This window comes from Falco rusticolus, chromosome 10 (assembly GCF_015220075.1).
Source record: "Falco rusticolus isolate bFalRus1 chromosome 10, bFalRus1.pri, whole genome shotgun sequence".
Lineage (NCBI taxonomy): Eukaryota > Metazoa > Chordata > Aves > Falconiformes > Falconidae > Falco > Falco rusticolus.
Window position 1 is genome coordinate 13573381 of NC_051196.1, and position 22160 is coordinate 13595540.

Below are 22160 nucleotides of genomic sequence, written 5' to 3' on the forward strand. Positions count from 1 at the left end.
TTGGAAAATCAATCCACACCTCATGCAGAAAACCATCCCTTTTGCAAGCAGAGACAAAACAACACAGATTGCTGTACTCTGGGTAGCCAGGCTCTGCCTTAAAGCTGATCTGGTAAGTCACTCACAGTCCCTTCAAGACATGCATTTCTATGGCTTCAACAGTAAGATAAAGATAAGGAGAATGGGCCATTATATGTGTGATGTTTGATCTTTTTATTTCTGTCATGTATGAACATCAAAAGCATTTGTTGGGACTGCAGTTGTCAAATTGTAAGCCAGCATGTGAAAACAGCTGTCTATCCTCAGCACCAACAAACATGAATAGATCTGTCATCGTAATTACAGCTCAGAGCTGGATTGTCTTCAAATACCAACAACAGTCTGCACTGTGAGCGATGTCAAATAAGCCTGACTCAACTAGTTTAGGAACCATTTTTTTAGAGAGCATAATGATAGCCTTTCTCTCCTATGAAATGTTGCAAAAGTTTGTGTGAGGAAGTCTGTTCTCTCTCGTGTTAAATATTTCATGAATTGCTAAAAGATATCATTCTAGAAATCAAAAAAAATTTTACACATTTAATAAAATAATTATGCAGTTTATTTATGTGCATATAATTTTAACTTGATTACACTCCAACAGTCTTGTTTCCTCATTACAGCAGTAACTGTCTTCTGATATTGCTTTATGGATCTCTCACAAATGTTTATTTAGATAGATACAGTAGCTCAAGGGGGTTATAATGGAATACTGAGATTTTCATCCCAAAAGAGCAAGAAGTGAATGAGAGATGTCTGAAAGTATCTCCTGATTTAGCTGTGCCATAGACAAAAATGATTTGGGAATCTTATTAAGAATGAAATTCTATAATGTAAATATCACACAGTCACCATAGCTGGTCAGCAGATTTAGCACAAATATTACACATCTCTGTATATCATTGACAATGCAAAAAGGAAAAAGGCTTGTTTGATGAAAAGAGCTAGAGACAATCATTTCCCTTGGGACGCAGAAGCAGGAACCAAAAAAAATGACAATTTGAATCAATTCCCAGGCTCTCTTCTGAACCAAACTTATGCAACTGACCTGTGTACTGACTTTCCTCAGGCAAGTAGATTACAGTCTTCAAATGTGCAGATTATAAACTGCCATTTTGAAATTAAAACTTGTAATATTTGTTCTCTGAGGATGAGTCTGGATATTATTACTTAGTCAATGCTCAGTAGCAGGTAAGCCAGGATACTCTGCTTTCCTATCATACATTACTCCTATTCCTGAATTATTTTAAATATCATAACAGTCTAGCATATAATCAAAGTACAAAAGCATTCCAGTAAAGTAAAACCATTAAGCAACTGGAATTTCAGGTCACTGGTGCTGTTATCCATATAAATCAAACTGGTTGTAGAGAGGCAAAGACTTCTGACTATCAAAATCTTCTAGCCTGAGGGTTTGCACTTACCTGACACTAAGCTTTGTTAAATGTGCACTTTCATGGCACATGGTGGTATTTTCAATGTGGAAAGTATACTACTTTTGAATTACTATATAGAGTCATAATCTAAAAGAAGTAGCCATATTTCTTAAAAAAGGAAGCAGGAGAGAAAGAGAATGTAAGAAAGGTAAAGGGAGGGATCTACAGTTGGCTCTCAATTTAGTAAAAAAAAAAAAAGGGGGGGGGGGCGGGAATTTGAAGTCCATCGTCACATGACCTAGATACTAAACTCCTTGCCAGATTTGAGCCTATACTTGAAGTTAACAATATAAAAAATGTGCAGCCACAACATTTTAGAATCATTCAGGTTAGAAGGGAACTCGGCAGCTCTTCTGGCCTATCCTCCTGCTCAAAGTCCAAGGCATATCTCTTAGTCTGATTCTATTTTTATGCATGTGCATGCTCCTGAAAACAAAGTATGTTCTGTGGAAATTTTTAATTAGAAAATGCATTGTCTTTATATTCTGAATATTTTTTCACTTAAAATCATCCAAAGCAGCTCAGTGAAAGCATTTGTAAAGGTCTTAAGAGTCAGACATTGTGCAGTAATACACTTAAATTGAAAAATACTGGTAACAAGCTGATAGTTACTAGTGGAGTAAATGAGGGACACTGACAAAATTTGGCGATGATTCCTCTATTAGCTGCAGGTTGCAGAGTATGAGTTTAAGCCTAAATTCAATATTATTGTCATTTCCCTTTCCAACCCTCTCCCCCTTCCAAGCCCAGCTGTATATGCTGGTCCCTGGTCATGGGAACCAAAGACAGGAAAGCTGTTGGCCACTTCATTTTGCTTGTATAATACCAGTAAAGGGTTTCGCCCTTTGCCACGACTCTCAGGAAAACGTGAGCACAGTTTGGTGCTTGTAAATACAAATATGACTGCACACACAGAGGGACACACATACACATTACGTTGCATAATGCAACATAGTAAACGTGGCATAAGTCATTAGCTTAAATTCAGCTGAGCATTAAAAACACAAGTGAACAAGATGTGAATCTAAATATAGCTCATTGTGCTTTTCAGGAGTGATTTGCAGCGTCACAGTGCATATGTAGATTGTATCAGAGAATTAACTGGAGCTTCTAAGTGCTGAGAAAACCATGCAATAACAACGTAAAAAAAAAAGGAATAGAAGCAGCATGAAATGTGCATGTTAGTTGGCAATTTGAATCATGAAAGAATTAATTGTCATTAATTGTTACTAATTCTTGTTTAAGCTGCTGCCAATCCAATTCATACTAAAGATCCATGAGATGACAGGAGTTAGTTCGCATTTCTAAAAGCCATTTTTTGTTTCTGGAAAATCTGGGATCTCAGAAACATAAACCAAAATATAATCTCAGCAGGGTTTACACACTTTCTTTTTCAAGGTTTCTTCATAATTTATAGGTTAGATACAGATAATCAGCTTGTCCCAGTTCAAGATCTACTTCCAAATGATTATGCAAATTGTGTGACCCAAGCAATGATGTTTTCTATGAAATATTTACTCCCTGTGTACCTTTAGGGTACTCTAGAACTACAGTGATCAAGGGAAAGTGATAATTTTTTAGGCTTGTTTTCCAGAATAGAGAACATACATTTCAGAGGCATTCACATATAACACAGTATTGTTCCCCATGACTAAGGCTCGCAGAATCTCTTTCAAATTTCATACAGGCCTATGTGAGGAAAGTGCAAGGAACAGAGAATAAAATAATACTCTATCCTATCAGTGGTGATGTCAAAGTCAAAATGTATCATGTTATTTGTAGGCATGAAGCTGAGCTAAGGGAAGACCTTTGAGAACCAAAAAAACCCCTATTGTTTGAGATATAATAGGCCACAATCCCCACTTCTGATGATGTAACCCAACAAGAACAGATAGATATCCCCGAGAAAGAACCTCCAAAACCCACTCAAGTTTCGTGTCAGCCTGTAGAAAGAAGAGAGAGGCTATGTTTCAATTCCATCCTGACTAGATGGTGAATACGTCTGTAACAGCTGCTAAAATTACTTAGATATTCCCTTTAATCACACGCACACTAATGTAATTAAAGCTGCAAAACCAGTGAAAAATTAAAGGCTTGTCTAAAGAAGTGGTGATTCACAGAGTTGAATACACAAAACCTGGTTTGAGTCTGAGTCATGTGGAGCTCAGCGTACTACTGACTTTTGCCAAAGGCAATTGTAATAATGTTGAAAAAGATTAAAATTTTAAATATGATTAAACTCATTAAGAACTTGTTTTGAAGCTTAAGTGGATATGGCAGTAGAGAAGAGGCTTGGATGCAACTGTGAATCATGCCAATTTCACTTTGAAAAACTGCTCTCCAAACACTTGAGTTTTACTTTGTGGTTAGGAAAATGAGCTAAACTGGTTTCCCAATGCAGTATGTAAAAGTGAGAAAGTTCACTGACCCATAAATGCTGTTTGCTATAGCGCCTTTGCAAGTCCTATCTCCTGCCAACCATGTAATAACCTGAGACTATATTTGAAACTGATAAGGAATGAAACTAAGGAGGAATGGTTGGACAAATTAAATATGAAGCTTTTCAGTTTAAAAAGTTGTCAGAAGCTTGTCAATAGGGATTTAAATATGTGGGATGAGCCACATTCTGGAAACATCATTTTCTCATCACTTTCTATACAGCTTATTTAGATTATGCAACAACTTCTAGGTGTTTATAAATAGATGTGAGGATTCCCACTTACAGAAAATAGAAGACAATTAGAAAATGAGAGCAAAGGATCACTTCTTATTTGTAAGAAACACCATTGTGACTCTGTATTAGAGTTTCTGCTTCCCTTGATAGGGCTCTTGTCTAAACAATTCTAGTTTTCCTGATTTTTGGTACAAAGCTTGTGAATTACTCAGAATTGTTCATTTCCCCTCTGCTGCTGAAGGAGCAGAAGCTACCAATTGTCCTTAATTAAAATGGTCTACATGTGCCTGTAATATATACAACTTCATTTGAGGCTTCCACTAATCAAGCTGCTCACTGTCATTTATTTCCAAAAAAAAAAAAAAATCAAATAAGATATGTATTTCCTCACACAACTGACAAAGGAAGCCTTTTTTAAACAAAGATTAGAAATAACCAGTTACTTTCCTAAGCCAAACAGTAAAAAAGCAGCATCACAAAACAACTCAGTCATTTTTTTTCTTCATGAAGATGTCTGTTAGCAAGGACTCATTGTTTTTTGTAGTGCTTTGTTTTCTCAGGGAACTGAAAATTCAACAGTTTCTCTGGAATGCTTGGTGTTTCTTCATTACTTAAAAATGAAGGAAAATATACAGCTCAGCAAATTTCATCAAGTCATCAGAAAGATCAGTTTGTTGTTTTGACAATCTAATATAATTTCTTCTAGAAATAAAATCAGAAAATAAGCAGCGGTCCTCACATTTTACACTTCAAATTATCAATACACCTGTAAACTTGTTATTCTGACCTTTCAAGTCTGACCTCAATAATTATTGCTAGAGGGTAGCCTTTATTTTCACTGAGCATATTAGTGAATCTCTCAGCAGGTGAAACGCCTCTTTTCAGAAGCCCACCCTGTTATAAGAGACATTTAAATACTATATACATTCCCAGGGTTGTGTTTTGTTTTGTTTTTAAATGAACCCTAGATTAATAGGGCAACAGTTCACAACATATTTACAGAGCCAAAACTTTGTGCTAGCACTGAACTGAAAAACACCAAGTTCATACCACTCTTTTGCAAAACAAAATTGATATAGATTTCTAGCTCTGAGACTTTTTAAACTCTAAAGATTTTATATCTGCACATTCTTAACTTAGGGTTCATTATACAATTCCTAAAAAGTTCTGACCTAACAAAGTGTGGTGAAAAATGTGGTTAACAATTAACCATTTTGTATAACACTAGGGAAAATTTTTACATTAAACTGAGTGAGTTTTGATTTAATTAATTATTCTTTCATGGGTTTCATTGGAAATCAAATAAACACCACAGCAGAAAAGCATATCCAGCAATCAAATCTCCAGTTGATTTTTAAGCAATAAGACCTAGTGTAAGACAGAATATTATTAGTATTTTAGTCATTTTTTTTCCAGCTCAGTTCGATTTTACCTGTAGTTAAAGTGTCCCATGAGTTTCAGTAGTTACAATGGACTTCCAGTGAAGGAATGAAATACAATTAACTTTAAGCATGTATTGCCAGATTGGGGCCTGAAAATGCAAACATAAATCAAAAGTTAATAGTTCTGTCCAATTCTCTCTGGGATGGCACTTTCAAAGAAAATGTTCAAACTAGTGTACTTTACCTAAATAACTGTTTAACCACCAATAAACAACAATTTGTTACATAGAATAGACTCAAAACAGAGTATTGCACTGATGCCAAACAAGTTGCACTCACCTGCAAAGGAAACTTTCAACTTTCACATACAGTGAAAATCAGTGCTAAAATCTTTAAAATGAAGCATTGGAAAAGATGCTTACTTGCACCAGGTCATTTAGCTTTGCAACAAGCCCCGGGATTCCTAAATATCTTAAGGACAAAACTCCACCATCTTGCAAACAGATACTAAAAAGATAACATGCCAACATGCCTTTTCTTTTTCATGTGATAAATCAGTGCTAAGACAATTGATTATTTCTGAATCACAGAATATCATAGTAACAACATGCACTATTTATTGTCACCTCTGGAATTTTTCTCTGGTGAAAACAAGCTTTGAAAAGAAAGTATTCTCTTCACTTTCCCAGATGCATTCCTACACCTACTTGCTCCTCCACAATCCAAATTATTTATGATAAGTGCAATGAGGCAGTATTCTTCTATACTTTACTGGGAAAGGGTTGGAAGTAGAAGCAACTTCTTGGAGTGAAACTATTTCTTAGCATTTTTGTATAATTATATAACAAATCCTGAACTACCCCTTTTGCAGAGTCATACGGGCATCTCCTGTCAATCTGTCACCTGTATTCAGAAACAAGATATTCACGTACCCCAGGCCTCTGAAAACAGTTGAGGGTGGTTCTTCATTTTTGCTTTGTGTAAAATCAAAACAGTAATAATCAAAACCTGATGACTTAAGACATACCATGGTACTAACACACAGTGTGCATACATAGGCTTTCTTTTTGTTGCTCCCAGGACTGTTCTTTTACACAAAATCTCTGCTTAATGCCAGTAGAGATTAATCCTGAAAGCAGATATGGCACCCAGTCTCTTTTCTCCAAGCAAATGTTCTCAGCACTGCGCTAAGCAGACAGTCTCCTTTTTGAATACTTATTCTCTCTCATTTTCCCTCACAATAAAAAGAGGTCCTCAATTATAGATCATCAGCATGATGCAGGAGGGTGCTGCTGTTCAAAAGAGACAACAACCAAGTTCTGGCTGCCTGCTTTCCAGAAGCTGAACATCTAGATCTGAAGTAAAAATTACACCCAGATAACTTTCTACCTGAATGAGAGTACCAAACAACAGACTTACAAGTCAAGGATCATCAGCTTAGAAAAAGGAAAAGCTGTGAAAAGAACTCAGTTCTTTGAAAGAAAATGGCTAGCATTTTACTGTTTGTATAATTTTACACTGTATAATCCTCCTTGAAGCGCTGACAGAAATGCCACTAAGACGAAGGAGATTTCAGAATCTGCTCTGCCCTTCATATTTCCTTTACTAGTTGGAGCATGTCCCACACTGTAATTCTGCCTAATCTTGTGCTATGAAGCAAAATATAGCTTTCTGCATTCCATTTACACCTAAAGGTTAGGGGCTGCAGCCTTTAAGTGCTTAAATACTTCTCTATTTTGGTTGCCATTCTGTAAATAATTCAGTCTTGCTTATACTTTTTATCTTTTCTGATTCCACCTACATAATTTCTGTTGGTCAGGTACTGACCATTACTACATGCTCATAACTATGCATTTATAGGCACTGCTACAATACAGATAATACAACTAGAAAAATAATAAACAGTTGTTAGTGAATGAATGGTGTTCTGTAACAATGCCAAAGTCTACCCTATCAGGCACAAAGCCTGAATCATTTTCATATTAAATCTGACATTCTCTTGCCCATTGCAGTGAAGGATTTGTTTTTCTTACCTGCTCTCCAGTCCAACAGAGAGCTTAGGAAGGGTATGCAGCACATGATACTGTGATAAAGATAAGAAGGAGGAATACATCAATGGAATCAGACGTAAAAGTAAGTCATGGTGCTGATTCCCATCATAGATGCCAACAACTCAAAAAGTTGCAGTTCATGAGTTTGTAAAAAAAGTTGTCTATTCCACAAGCTGTTTTGGCCCCTACCTCATGGCTGCATGACAGTAATTTAGTAATTCTTGATGTGAAAGTTTGTCAGATGCATATTCCAGGCAATACCTCCTCCCCCTCGTTGAATCATACAGGCTGTGTCCTAATCAAATTATATTTTTGAAGTGTTTCCTCACTGAATCCCACAAGATTGTTTCTCATATTTTCCCCCACACCTGCTTTTTAAACTAACTATCCTGAGGCTGCCAGCAGAGCCTTCTTTCTTCTCTCTCCCCCTACACCCCACCTTCCTTTATTTGGAGTGGGGAAGGAAAGGAGGAAGAGTCGTGGAGTTAGGTTCATCATTTTTCAGTCCTTCACAATCCACCCTGTCAGCTGATAATATCTATCAGGAATACTGAGACTTATTTCGTCTTTTCAGGCTTATGCCTATTTTTTTCCCCATATAGCTGAGAAGTAGGAGGTGTCGTCTATTAATGTCAGGAAAACACTTGTGTTCAGATCTGTTGTGACCCATTAGGTGGACCATCACTGACCTTCCCTAGTATTTATGAGGAGGCTCATTGACCTCTTCCAGCAAATACAATTAGATGTTCTTCCTTAAAGGTCAGGGACAGAGGGCTTGCTGGAGAGAAGCACAGTAGTGATATAGAATCTTTCACCTAAAGTTGCTGCCATTTGCTTCCTCATCATTACTCAGTGATGATGCACAAGAAGAAAGCATTACATCCTTGGCTGTGCACTGGTTACCTCTGCTTATCACAACTCAGTAACATCATACCATAAAGTTCTTTATTTACAATGGACTCACTGTTGTCTTTTGAATTATTTCCAGTTGTATTCCAGGAGTTGTTCTCTGTGCATCATAACTGTGTACCACCTGTTTCCTCAAACTGACTTGCAAGGGGACATTTATTTCACTTGTGCCTGGTCATTCTAAAACAGGCATCATTGCTGGGCTACAGCCTAGCGCTTTTCAGAACGTTTTCTGATGTTCTAGCAATATAAAGCAGTTGATAGCAGCTGGTTTTGCAGATCTGCATCTATAGTCCTCCCATAGTTCCTGGTGAAAAAGTACAAGGTGGAACAGGGTCACAGGAAGAGATGATTAGGGAAGGCTGAAATGCAGCTGTAGAGGTAACAGTTGTGTGGGATCTGGTACACAAACACATGTGTAATTTGGGTAGAACACATCCACGACATTGAACACAGTGGGAAGAAAGTATTGCCTGTCCTCCAGAACCATGTAGCAGAGGGAACCAGTGACCCATGTACAAGTTCAGGCAAAGTTACTAATGCTTTTATTAATACTTGGGCTTGAAGTATTTTTATAGAATCATAGAATGCTTTGGCTTGTAAGGGATCTTAAAGACCATCTCGTTCCAACCCCTCTGCCATGGGCAGGGACACCTTCCACTAGACCAGGTTGCTCAAAGCCTCATCTAACCTAGTCTTGAACACTGCCAGGGATGGGGCATCCGCAACCTGTTCCAGTGTTCCATCACCCTCACAGTAAATAATTTCTTCCTAATAGCTAATCAAAATCTACTCTTTTTTAGTTTAAAGCCATTACCCCTTGTCCTATCGCTACAGGCCCTACTAAAAAGCCTGTCCCCATTTTTCTCATGAGCCCCCTTTAGGTACTGGAAGGCTGCTATAAGGTCTCCAAGGAGCCTTTTCTTCTCCAAGATGAACAACCCCAACTTTCTCAGCCAGCTCTCATTTCCAGCAGGTCTCATGCCCTGGGAAAATCAAAGACAGTATCTATGGAGTAATTCCCTAGCATAGCACTGATCACAACCAGTCTCTTAGTAAACATGCCTGATACCACCTATTACTACTGAAGGCTGGTTTGCAGCTGCCACTTCAGCTCAGTCTGGCTCCACCTCCTCCTCATTCTCATCATAGATTAGTATTACTTATCACCATACAAATGATAGGTTGTGTTGTGCCAAGGAATCATGAAGCCTTAGCTCTTCCACTTATACTCTTAGCAATAATGGGGTGTCAAAGGCGAGGTGTAAACCAGTTATTTCCTAAGCACAAATACAACAAGTTATCTGAAAACCCTAATTGTCATAGATCACATGAAAACAATCCCATTCTATTGGCACAAGTAAACAGTCTCTCTGTGACAAAGAATATAAATAAAGGAAGAAAGATATGCAGTGCATGGAGGACACTGAAGATGGACTGCCAGCTTCATTGAAAACTTCACATATTCTTTGAAAACAAGCTGTGCATAAACTGAAGCAGCCTGGGGATTTAATTGCCACATTTATTTTTAAAAGAATCTCTATCTCAGATGACATATGAGACACAACATAATGTCGATCATTATTTCAAGCCAAAGGAACTAGATTTTAATAGGAGTTGGCCAGGGAAAGATGGAAAGGGGTTTTGAACACATTCTGAAAAGTTTCTGCTACATAGATATATATGGCAGAAAGCACATAAATCCAAATTAATTAGGTATATAAATTCCTATTCTGAACATTGAATAGAAGTCAAAATCTGCTGTGGCCTTCATTGGATGCACTCTGTATCTCCAGTGCACTTCTCTTCCCTCGTGTTCTACAGGTGTAGAGTCTGAGTTTAGGCTTGAGCAATGCAATTTTACAGGCACTATAAAACCTGCGTTACCATGGGATGGGAAACGTTTGGGGCATAGCCTGACTTTGAACAGCTAGATTCTTTGATTAAGAAGTCTTTAGGAAAACAGGTCCCTTGTAAGGATGATGCAAGAATCAGAAATAAGCAAAGTGTACACGTTTCATGTACGTTTTTTAGTCTTTGCACCTTCAGGGTTAAGCACGTTACTAGAGCTCGTTTGGAAGTTACGCTTTTGAGAAAGAGACTTACGGGCTTCCTGAGCGTTGAGGTTGAAATGCTAGAACTTATAGAGACTATTTTCTGATCTAGCAGCCAGTACAGGCCCCGAGTATGCTGTCCTGATTACTGGTAAGAAACAAAGTATATAGGTCAATGAAAATAAGTCAAACCAAACATTTGTCTGGACATGATGGATGGCACTTGGGAACGCTCAGCTAGAACCGTGGCATAGCCTTGGAATGAAATTCAGTCTATCCAGGGCACTACCTGAAACTATCTGCACAAGAGGATAACAGTATTTTTCTCCTTCGCTGGAGGTTTTTGGAGATAAAAATCCAAGAGTGATACCAAGGTGTTCCTATGACAAGGCAACAATTACCAAATTCTATGCATATGATAGCAATAGATGCATATCAACTGGATCTTTACCCTGGCTCAGCAGCCTAAATTAAGCTTAAATTACTGATCATTTTTCCATTTAATTTATTATATCGTCAGTATCCATCATGTATCTGGTCTTCTCTACAGCCTGTCCAGATGTACACAGTTTATCCTTATACCTGTAATAGCTCCATGTCCTTTGATCTAGCTCAGTTTTGCTGCATCTCTCCCTCAGGATATGTCTACATTATGCCTAAAACCTACCAGGGCCACCTGTATTTCCAGCTCAAACCTAGAGCAGGATAAGTACTCCTAAAAATTCCAGACAAATTCTCAGTTACCATTACTTGTATCAGGAAAACTGCAGATACCCATACATTCATCCTGGTCTTTTGTTATCAAACTGAAAGTGAAGAGAAGGAAAAGTTAGTGAGACTGATCAGTTTGCCAGCTAGATTATATTACAACTGTTCCTAAACAGCTGAAATTGTAACAGGCAAAAAAGCAGTGTCAGGAATACTAGGTGGATGCTAAAGAACCAGTTAGGCATATCCAGCTTAGATATACAGGGTCTATAAGAGGATCCGGTAGCAGGGACAGGAGCAGAGAAGAGGGGAACAGGTATTAGGGAGGCTAAACAGGGACAGGAAACTAGCTGTTTAAATAACTGTTCATTGTCAGTAATAGGAAACGAGTCACCTGGCCTATCAAAACTCCACCACAACTAACAGGCAACCAGGTAATGTGGAGAGATATTGGCAATACTTAGCCAGGTCAGCTTGGAGAAAAATCTTTGAATATCCTAAGAAGAAAATAAAGAAATCTTATGATGAAAAGATTCATATGTCTAGTTTCATTAACAAACAGTGAGTGAGAAAAAACAGGAGAGAGGATCTCTGAAGACTGTATGAGTGTACCCAGTAACAGAAATTAATAAGTGGAACATCAGCTTAAATAAGAGAATAGGAAAAAATCTAAGATAAGGCAAATTGCATAAAATCCTTATACAAAGGCTTTTTTCCTCCTGCTTCTGCCCACCTCCCTACATCACTAGCCACTGCAGATGTCATCAACAACTTTTTAACCATGTCACATGAAGCTACAAGTATATATGAAATATACTACATACCCCCAATCTAAGCATGTATGTACAGCCAAAGCTATTACAGAATACATGGGGAAGAGCAAATACTGAGAAGGTACTACTGTGCAGAAAGCCAGATTAAAAATGTGTGTTCTTGTCTCACAGTTGCCATGCTCAGTCCACTCTACTATGCTGCCTCACTCCAAGTTATTACATCATTCTATCTACCCTTGAGGCAAGCTATCTCACTGAATTACCATTTGCATATTTATATCCCATCTAAAAATACCTGTAAACATATGTATATAAATACTGTATCCCACCTGCCCATCAGCCCCAGTCACCTCCCACCTCCTGCTCACTAATAGCACAGTCCTGCATCACCTCCCACTCAGCTAAGCGATCCTGTGCTAGCTGCTTTCGACATACTCACAGCTATATATATTTATAAGCATGATAAAACCCTTCTGCAAAGTAAAGATAACATCTTTTTTGCAAGAGTTACAATGCATTTTAGAGTCACTGTGATGCTGTGGGTTTTTTACACTGTATTATGTGCTACATTTACATATACATATATGTCTGCAGTTCACCTAGTTTGGAAAAGTATATACCACTAAGACTAATAAAAGCCCCACATGTTTTATTATATATATATATATATATAAAAGTATATACCACATGTTAATAAAACCCAGCCATGTTTATGTAAGCAAAAGTATTTTTTCTAGCACAATAATTAAATCTTGATAATTCAGAATTACCAATAGATCTTTCAAAAACACAAACACAGTTATGTTTTCTTATACAAAGGTAGATTTCTCAGAGCAAATGTATTCTAGTATGGAAAGACAGCCTTTGGATTACTTCTGTTCTATACATTCCATATTAGTGGCTAAATGCAATCACGATTAGAAATTTCTGGTGTTACTATGCCATCTATCCATTCCTAGTACAGTGCAGATACATTCTGAATCTATCCTAGAATAATTTTCACATGAATGCAAATTTTCAGTTTTCTCTTGCTTTTTGTGTGAGGCTCTTCAATTGCACAGTATTTGATCTCACTGCAAAGAGCGTTTCATGATTCAAGCTGATTTTTGTTGCTTAATTTCATCCAACCACTAAAATAAAAATTCCCCTATCTTGGTAGTTGTTGCCCTTTTCAAGTGCATGTTAACAAATATCATAACCTTTTTGCTCCATACTTTTTATTTGGCCAGGTTACACGTAACAATTTCTTTCCACAGTCAGTCAATTGCCTTAATGCCTAACTTGTCTCTAGTGGGTTGAATGAAGGCTTAATGCATTAAGGTCTAGGATGTTCCTTCAGTTCAAAGAGTTAAGCACTCCTTGTAGATTTAAAAGATGCTCATGGCTCATGGGGTATAGTTGCAAATATGAAGAAGTTTATATAACTCTCAGAGCAAGTTACACTTGAGATCCTCTTAGAAAAAATTGCAAATGCATATGGGCTACAACATTGCTGTACTACATGGATTTACTTGATGAAAAATTGTGCTCTTTATAAGAGGTTTAACAAACTCACTATGATTGGTGGAACAGCAATTGCTGCTTGCCTGGTTGACTGTCACATGAACACTACAATCAAGAGATGGCCTCACTCTCACTCAAGTCTAGAATACCTTTTTCGTATCCCCACAGTACACAAGGGGTACCCAGAATATCTCTGGAGGGTCAACATTCAAGCTCTGGACTGAGATTTTCAGATAATCAGACATTTACGTATACCTGCTAAATGGACTTTTTGGTTTTTTGACAGAGGCAGGGAGGAACTTCTTCCTCCTGTGGCCATTCCTCTGCAGCAGTGTTACTGGCAGCTTACGATGTGACATACAGCATACTCTAGGCAGGAACGACTCCTTACAAGAACAACTTCTGGCAAGCAAAAGAAAAGTTTACATAAACTTTTAACACTCTATACGTAATAACTTTAAAATATCAAAATGCTTTCTGAGAACAAGACTGGGGTTATACCAGTATCTCTCCATCCCTAAAGAGTCAACAATAGTGTTCAGCTGAGCATTAGACAGCTAGATCTTAAAACCACCAATCAGTTGTGTTACTGTATTACTCACCAAAAACTTGTTTCCAACCAGAGAGACTAATAAAGTTTTTGTTTCATTGCAACTTTTAGGTGTCGAGATTCTAGGTATCAGAAATCACCAAGAAAGCATACAAAAAATATAATGTGACTCAAAAAAGACCATAACTCTAGTAAAAGAAGAAAAAAATATCTGTTCAGGTCCTTATTTTAATCATCTTCCCCGCTTCTCCTTAGAGCTCATCTAATTAGCTTCCATGTATAGGTGTTGAAGTATGGGCCTACAGGAAGCCAGACCTGACAAAACCAATGTATTTTCCGAAGATCTGAACCTGAATCGTAATACAGATTGTCTTACGAAGTGGCATGAAAACAAAGTACACATCCCAACGCAGGAGGCAAAAAAGTCTAGGAAGGCATTTTAATTATGGTTATGCTTTCAGTGAGCATAATAATAAGTACAGACGAGCAAGTAGGCAACAACAAAACTCATGGGGATTATTTGTAGACTGCTGTAAAGTTAAACTAATTAATTAAGTGCAATTGATATTCAGTTGCATTATCCTCAATAGGATGGAAGCAGGATTTAGTTGACATGGACATTTCTTTGAACTGCATTTCTGCATCAAAGGATCAAGACTAGTCTTACAAATTAAAAGTCATAGTTTCTCCAAACAAAGGAATTATTGCAATGTGATTAGTAAATAATGACATTTCGTTAATTTTTAGGCAAAACTGCGTTGGATCTGTTTTAGGCAAAGCGTTCACGCTAATTTAAACAAATTTCTGTATTTCACTGGCTATAGTTGTCAAACGCAGAAAAGGCAGGTTTCACAAATTGGAGATGAAGACAAAACTTACTTTTGCCACATTGCAAAACAGGCAATTTCCTGTTTACAACATTTTGCACTTTTTCTTGGCACCACAAAGTTCTCATATGTCCCAGATCATTTCCACTGCTTAGAAACAATCATAGCAAATGACCAGAAATGCTGATTGCATTGCACAATGGCCTTTTCCCTAAAGCTGTTGCAGAACGTTGTAGCATACAGTGTACCAGACTACTATACAAATGTTCATAATCTTTGAGTTGTTTCAACAATCAAATCAATGTTAACATTAATTAATTCCTCTAGCTTGAGAAGAGAACCATAACCAGCTCTTCAATCTGTAAGAAAGAAAGGTGCCATACTCATAAGTCAGTCACTGAAAATTAATGGAAGCCTATGGGTACCAACTGACAACAGATCTGCAGTTATTCCCGTTTCTTCTTTATACCTGCTGTTCTGAACCCCACACTATGCCCACTTCTGCACTTCTCAGTTGCCATCCTTTAAAAGACACAATGAATGCCAAGCTTAAGCGTATACATGTTAAAAAGTTCTGTCCATAAAGGGTAGTGGGAGTTCCATCTGTAAGTCTTCACAAACTACTCTGGTAATCATTGCTAATCAACCATGTTTCCAATATAGTCAATATAAATAATTCCACAAACAACATTTGCAAAGTTCTGACATGTGGCAAATGTTCAGTAGCTATGTTTAGCACATGATGGATAATCCAAGTTCTTCATACACATTAAATTAGCAATTTTGACTCATGATAAAAAGGGAAAGAAAAAAGAAGATTTTTAGAATCTGTTACAACTACAAGAGGAAGAATGTGCATCATGCAAGGCCTGACAAAAACTTACAGGAAGAGGTGCTTCCTTAGCATAACAAGCAAGGTACTTTTTCTAGTTTTGTACTACCAGTGTTATTACTAAAGCTTTTCTGTTGTTCAGCCCAGATGAATCTTTGAGTAGTGCACAGCTGCTACAGTTGTTCCTACACCATACTCTCCTCAGCCAATATTCTGAGTACTGAAGCTGTAGAAAGGAAACACATTAGGTGATATCCAACTGTCAGAATAGTCCCTTAGGGAAAGAGCAGACCTGCTCAATGTTATTCCTTCTGAAGACTTCCATACTTCCTCCAGACTTCTGCAGCTTTTATTAGCAGAAATTCTGGTATTCACTCCCTTTGGGGAGGTAATGCTTAGTTGTTTCTTTTGGAGAAAGTATCAGGGTTATATTTATCTTCTTCGGAGAAAGCAGAGTGACTGGAAAATGGAATATCTTCCTACTAAAAACTCAGATTTTTGTTGCATAAATTTGAATATTTTATTTGCTAATGTTACTACAGTGCCTTATGCTTCCCAGCTCAGATGTTCTCTCCTCTTATGCAACACAGCCACTCTAACATTAGAAGACCAGCATATGAGGAGAATGTTCATCTGCCATGGATCATGGGAATTGGAGTCCAAGGAAAACTTAGCTAGAGGCAGCAAACTTACCTCCTTGGAGGAACTACAGAAGAAGACTCATAAAAATTAGAAGTGGCCACAAACAAAGTATTTGGCTGAAATACTGTGTGATTATTTTTTTTTTTTCCAAAAGAAAACTAAAAATTAGATGGAAGCCTGAAACCTCCTGTAAAAAACTAAGAGGTGAAAACAACTTCAATATTTTAAGTTCCAGGTGAATACTAGTCACATTATTACCATGATTGCTCGTATGGCATTTGACAAAAGAAGAAACTGAGTCATTAAGGAAAGTACCTTCTCAGGGTCAACCGTTGAAGTAGTGTCTAAATGGAAAGTCAAACCAAACAGTCAAAAGCATTGGTGAGGGATTAAAAGCTGGGAAGAGGAAAGGACTGTATGAGCCAGAACTCCCATCAACCTTAAGAGCTATGGAACCACGTCATAAACTTTGCCTCGTAACTTTGCTCTTTGCAGCAACTTTTGTTGGTATTGTCACATCCCATCCCATTCCCCGCCTCAAATAATGTATTTCTTCCAAGTGAGGAAGAAGTATTATCTCAAAAGGGTCTCTACCTTTACTCCTCTGAAAAGCTTTTGGCTTGATCTTTCCTTTGTCCAGCTTCTAAGCAGCTGTTTAGATGAACACAAATGCTCAGCAGAGAAGCAGAACACACAAGATTAGCACTCCTTATGAGTAAATGCATACACATTATCTTACTATTCTTACTAGATGATAACAAGCAGGCAGAAGCATAGATAGGTAATACTACATCAAGGTAACTTTTTGTTCTGCAGTGTGGCAACTTAAATGTTCTATGAAAGAGTTGCTTTCACTTGTGTGTTTATTTAGATACTCTTTCAGTTCCTTGTGTCTAATATACAAAGCGGAATCATTCCAGGGGTATTCAGGCATGGTAGAAACTCCACAGATTCCCCTCTCTCACAGGATCTCAGAGTGTTAGTAAACATAACAGACAACCAATCAGTCAGGCTACAGTAACACACACATCTCCAGAAGGCAGTGAGAAAGCCTTAAATAAAACATAGTACCAGCCTTCAGTAGAGTGCATTGAGACAAATGCCAGGGATGTGAAAGGTGTCGCTGGGATTACCAATGACGTGCTAATGGTTGTTCAAGCAATCTCTGTGCCTCCTTCTCTCTGACTCACTGTCTCCCTTTGGAGGCTCCTCTCACGTCATTAAGGGACTGAGGGTTATTCACAGATCACTGACTAAATGCAAGCTTTAGCTTCCCGCCTGCATTCCCCTGGTCATATGAACAGGACTGAGGTCACTGGCAAGCAGTCTTTGAGCTTTTTATCAATAGACCAAATGGAAAAAAAGAACAAAACAAAAACTTGAGTACCTTCTGCTCTCCTGTTTCTATCTCCCACCATCACCACCCCCAAAACCAGGACTTGCCTGTTTTGTGCTGTTTTCCCCAAAGGGTTAAAAATTCCCCTGATTACAGCAGAAGTTGGTTTATGGTTTCTGACTCCTTCCAGAGACTTCTGACTAATAATAAAAGATGAAATATATAAATTTATATAAAGCTCCCAAACTTTATATGAGAAACCAGCTTCAGGATAATTACTAGAGGAACCTTTCATTATTACTAGAAACAAATGAGCCACAAGCAGACCTAACCATTTACTTATACACCTGTTTCTAATTACTTTTTACAGTGTGCTGTGATGCTCTTTCACATGCTTTTTATGCCATCACTTCAGTAGGAAGCACTGCAGGCACTGCCAGTGCAACGTGTTTGACTCAAGCCCTTTCCAGCTTGCTGTTATCACTCATTCAAGTGCTATACTGTTGATTTTTTTTTTAATTGGATTCCATGAGTTAGTCATCATTTTCAATGTAACTGTTAGGTTAAGGCATTACATCCTTAAATGAGACAGGCACAAAATAGTACAGCCCCAGTGCAGATACTATTGTATTGCTTCAACTGACCACAATGGGGTTTTTCAACCCTTTCCATGTGCAAATAATCTGTACTGCAAAAAGTGTATTTATACTAAAATAACTACAGCAATACTATGGGAATGTAATGAGTACAATTAAAGTCTGCGCAGCAAAGTGTTATAATATTTGTGTGCAGAAAAAACAAGAGAAGATTATTTTGTAAAGGATGACAAAAGTGAAGGACCCAAATCCTATGTCATCAATGAACACAACCAGCTATTAAACTGGCTTCAGCACACAGAAGCAAGTACATCACAGGTGCATGATTGTAACCCATTCATAGGGCTTTTACACATCATCTTCCTCACAACCTCATGTGTACTTGTCCCTATATCACCTTCTCCCTATCTTACTTATTCTCCTTCTATTGTTTTTATCCACATACCAGATTTTCATCTGTGATCCTCACCAGATGTTGCAATATTCCAACAGTCAAGATGGCACCTTTTTCCACCTACAGCCCTCTTAAGCAGAAGCAAAGCAGCAGATTCACTTCATCACCCTCGAGTATTCCCAGATTGCTGCTAACTCATCACAATAGCCTGTTCCATCACACTTGATATCACAAAACAAGATTATTATTTTTCTCCAAAGATCACAATTTCTGTTACTTGCCAGGGACCTTTGCTTCAGGAGGCTCAAGCCTCTATTGTGCATAAGCACTTTCCGCAATAACAGTTAAAAAGGGTTGGAATGAGGCTATGCAGGCTCAAAATTCAGAGAGAGCCTGGAAAACAGGAAGGGTAAGGATAGTAACAGAATTAATCTGTTTAAGCCTTTCTGTCTGCTAACACTGAAATGGAGATGGTAACCTGGAGATGAGATAGCAGAAAAAAAACACTCGGGACTTTAACATGTTAAACCACTAGAGCAAAATTTTCCAGATTGTATTTCTTAGCACCCCAGCACAGCCCATTAAATGTAGCTGTGGCAATGAAGCAGACTAGGGAGGATTCTATTTTTCATCTCCTCCCAAACACTCTGCAGAAGGAAAATACCGTGCCAAGTTCTCAGTTTACATTTTGTGACAGGGTGATGCTCTTAAAAATTAGTTGTACCCTGCACTGAAAGTATAGTTTTCTACTGTCATGACTAAATCTCCTGAAATAACAAGTCAGTTTATTTTCACACCCTACAGTTCTCTGTGGTAAAGAAATTCCAATTTATTTTTGTCTCTCTTCTTCCTATTTTCAACATTTGTGACACTTCTACTTTATAAGATAAACATTTGAAAAGGAAGACGTCTCTGCACTACAAAAATGCACTTTTATCATGCTGGCTTTTAAAAGAAAAGTTCAGTTCTGAAAGGGGGAGAAATCATATCATCAGAAAACGACTTTGGATACTCCTGTACATGAATTATTCATATTCTATTTTATAGTCCCCTTTATTCTCCAAGAAATATCAAATGATTCAGCAAGCTTATGATTTTCTGTGTTAATCAGATGTCTGACACTATACTCAGGCCTGATGAAGGGCCAAAAGAGAAAGAAATTTTTTATGTGAGTTAACTGCAAAGACCCTTGATGAATCCCACCCAGTTGCATGTCTCCATGCAATAAGACATTCAAATACCACTTAATTATAGTAGTGAGATTGGAAAGTTCCATCTAATGATTTATAGCCCAACCGCTAACACATCAAGAAAGTAGCCTGGCTGATATTTCTACCAGAACTATTATGTAAAAAATGAATTACAGCTTTCAATTATTTTTGAAAAAAAATAGATATTTTCCCCCTATTTTATTTATTTCAAATCTATTACTATAGCTATCACAGCCTATGGTCTCTTTTTCCAGTATGTTTCACACACTATCACTATTTGTAGTCAGGGACAAGGATATACACACACACACACACCTTATATAAACACATATTTAAATATATAACGGTTAGGTTATCTTGCTAACAATTCAGAAAAACAGTCTAGACAACTTTCTGTTTTGTTTGATTATTATCATCTCACCTGCTCAGGGTCCCATTATGTGATGTTTTACAAATCCATTAGTAACACTCAAAGACAGAAAAATGTAGCATATTTATCCAGAACACCACAGAAAATCTGTAGCATGGTCTATATAGCCAACACTGAGTCAGGATATTCCAAACCCCTCACCTTTGGATCATTCTTTCTCTCTCATTTTGGTGGTTACAAGAAACCTTATCACCACACCTGCAAGTACTTGGTACAAATTCTTTGGTTCTGGTAGTAACAAGTTATAAGCAATAGGCCTTAACCACCTGAGGAAGAATTGCTATTCTTACCAACAGAGGGATAAAATCAGCTATAAACTATAATTCTTTCTAATTATTTTTTTTTTTCCTGTGCCACACAGGAAGATTTTTGAATAACAAAAGCAAAAATGAAAACAGCACCCTCATGTCAGAATAAGAAAAAAGTTCAAAGTTACAGCTCAACTAATCTAAAACTCACCATGGTCAAGGCAGGACTATTCTGCTCCAGCCCTGCTAGCACTATACGCTTCTGTCTGTATTCCTTACACCTGACCAAGCAGCAGCCAGCTGAACCCAATCACCATTTTGGTAACAGCTTGATTTTATATTAGCTCAGCTGTAACACAAAGCTGTAACCTTGAGTAAGTCTGCATGGGAAGTTAGACCAGCAAACCTGCATAATCAGCTTAAAATTTATGGTCTAGGTTTTATGAAAATAAAAATATGTCCTCAAGTAAGCAGGGTGCTTTTCTAATACTGATGTTTAACTTAACATTTTTATGTGCTATAACTTTTGAAATAGGCATGACAGATCATGCATATTTTGAAATCCCATTGGGAAAAACAAAACAAAAAAAAAAAGATATATACCTCCTTTTGATTGAATTGTAAGCCATGTTACAATATTTGTAGTTTTCTATATTGCATGTAAGATAAAACAGTAATGTAAAACAGTAATATAAAGATCTAGCTGTATTTGAAAAATAGTACAAAGTTATTGAAAAATAATGTTGGTTGTTAGCAATGTCAGGTCACTGCAAGGAAAAAAAAGTTCGGTAAGATTACCAGCTAAGGTTTCACTGTTGCTGCGGTGTCTGCTGCCTACTGAAAGTAACTGTTATGATTAGATTTTTTTCATATTAGAATTAAAAAAACAAAAAGAAATACGAGATTAAAAAATACTTTTTAAACATTATTTTTAATAACACAAACTAGTCAACTCTTCAAGGCCTCAGTGCAGATTCAATTTGATTTCTTCATCATGGTCTTTATGCACCAGCAGTGTGCTTAGGAAAATAAAAAAAATTTAAATCAGTTAACACTGAATTTCTAACTAACCCTTAAAATCCCACTAACCTGTGAAGGAAGCAGGATTATGGGGGGCAACATATGATAGATATATGGACTAACTGAATTAAGCAGATTATACAAACACCCATACATGAGGGGTGGAAGAGGAAGACATGGAATGCAATGTGGCAAGAGTAAGCCTTGGTACACTAGACGTGACTGTGCATATCTCAACTGTAGCTTCCTTGTTTTGCATTTGAGGCACTAATCCAGGAATGAGAAGAGCAGGAGAACAAGGCATTCTAAGAATAAAAGCCAACCCATACACGTAGTAAATATTATATGTTCATCTTTTGACTCTGCACCTTTTTCCTGTTCAGTGGCTGAGCTGCACACAGCAGCTACTCTAGGACCACCTAAATTGTAAAGCCTCTACTGTAGGCACAGTAAAGAGTGCAAGGAACGAAAGTAGAGTCAAAAGCAATCACTTCCGTGTTTAACTGGCACAGTTGGTACAACAGTTGTGTTGCCCTAGTTACTGATTC